This window comes from Neofelis nebulosa, chromosome 4 (assembly GCF_028018385.1).
Source record: "Neofelis nebulosa isolate mNeoNeb1 chromosome 4, mNeoNeb1.pri, whole genome shotgun sequence".
Classification (NCBI taxonomy): Eukaryota; Metazoa; Chordata; class Mammalia; order Carnivora; family Felidae; genus Neofelis; species Neofelis nebulosa.
This window is the reverse complement of record NC_080785.1, coordinates 41,359,621-41,361,893: the sequence shown is the minus strand read 5'-3', so window position 1 is coordinate 41,361,893 and position 2,273 is coordinate 41,359,621.

Below are 2,273 nucleotides of genomic sequence, written 5' to 3'. Positions count from 1 at the left end.
TTTTCCTTGCTAATCTGCAATGCTACATTTAACAAATATTTACATATGCATGGGTTTATTTCTAGACTCTCTATTCTGTTACACTGATTTATTTTTCCCTTGCTGTGCCAATAGCCACACTGTCTTAATTATTACACCTAACAGAGCAAGTATTCCTTATTGTTCTTATTTTTGAAAGTATATTTTGGCTCTTTTGATCTTTGCTTCTCCATAAAAATTTCAGAATATGTTTTTAAAGTTGACAAAGATCCTGAGGACTTTAATCAAGACTGTGCCAAATCTGTAGATACATTTCAGTATATTTGGCATCTTCACCACATTGAATCATGCAATCATTTTGTTTTATGTCTCCTTTAAGCATTTTTCTTTAATGTAGGGAATTATGTCTTCATTTACTAAAGAATTCATCAGAGAATCTGTCTACATGTTAGGAAGTATGTGTGTGTATGTCTGTATGAGATGTGCAATCTTTCTAGTGTGACTTTTGATTTCCTTCAGAGAATAGAAAAACATCTACTGTATCGATTTTGGCTTCTCTCTTCACCCACTTGACAGTTATTCATTTTGGTGGAGTTGTACTAAGTTGTGTTTTATTCGTGGGGACAGCTGTATCTTAAAGGCCAGGGCTCACGTGACTCATGGTCTCCTTACCACATCCTTTGAGTATCTGATGAATCAGGTTGCCATTGTATTTCTGAGTTCAGCCCCATTTCCAATGAGTTTATTGGATATGTCAATTCTGGATGTATTGCTCTGTTGGCATATAGGAGCAAGAAGATTCAACTGAGGCTGGGCTTAGGCCTCATTCTCCAAATTAGCCTTTGCTGAGCAACCTGGTGTTGGTAGAGTTATAGGAACCTTTCCCAGACAGTGTTTCATCTTATACTCTCCTCCCCATTTGGATATTAGTTCTATGAACACGGAAGCCTAAAAGGGTGAAAGAGTCGTAGAAAGCATGAACTAAACTGTTCTTAAACATCCAATGCCGAATTTTTTATAAAGCAAGGTGTACCTTTATAAGATTGGTATAACTAGTAACATTATTATTTAAAAAAATCATTTTGTTTCATTAGAATAAAAATATGGCCTTTCTTTTTTCTACTGAATATTAATATTATCGGATTTTGTTTAAGCCTGAAGGTGAAGATCATAGCTAAATATTATCAAATGAGCAGGCATATGAGGGCATATGCTTTTTCAAAATTGTACCACATTGAGCTTATTTGCCAAATGCTATTAGTATGAATCAGTATAAAAGAAGTAATCATAATAATATTATGTATTTTGTAATATGTAATTGTTTTATAATAATCGTGTATTATGTAAAACTATTTTTTAGCACTCAACAGTTTTCAAGTCATTGAAGTATTATCTCATTTGTTCATCATAAACTATTTGCATGGGTAAAGAAAATGTTTTTTTATTCCCATTTTATACTTGAGGAAATTGGCCAAAATTTCTAGATGAGTTTTTGAGTTACTAAGTTACTAAGTTGTCCACTGTGGGGCGCCTGGGTGGCTCAGTCGGTTAAGCATCTGACTTAAGCTCAGGTCATGATCTCACGGGTGGGTTCTAGCCCCGCATCAGGCTCTGGGCTGACAGCTCAGAGCCTGAAGCCTGCTTCAGATTCTGTGTCTCCCTCTTCCTCTGCCCCTCCCCCACTCTCACTCTGTCTTTCTGTCTCTTAAAAAATAAATAAACATTAAAAACAAGTATTAAAAAAAAAAGGACAGTATCCACTGTGATTTATAAGTCGGATAGACAAAGGATCTGGAATTTTAAGGTTAATAAATTATAAAATTATATTATAGATGCATTTCCGTTTAACCCAAGTTACAGTGCAGAATAGTAGAAAACACATAGCTCTGGAGTTAGAAGCAAATCAGCCCTCTCTGAACTGTGTGGCAGTATACTTAACTTCCCATAGAGTTCTTTCTTCATCTATACAATGTGTGGCAGTAGCTAACCCCATGATAAGAAATCACTAGCATGGTGCCTAGAACATGGAAGAGTTTCAAAAGATTGTTTTAATTTGTTAATAAATAAGCTTTTAAATGTAAATGCATATAAAACAAAAATCAAGCAAGGCTATATATTCCAATATGTATTATTAAGAAATACTACTCTTCATACTTGGGCAAATTTTCATTTCCTTCTATAGTAGAACATCTACTTTGTGATATGTCTGTTTGATAGGGTCAATGGACGTTTCATGACTTGGAGAGGAAAATGATAATCAGCAACAGATGCGCTATGCTATTCAGATTCCTAGC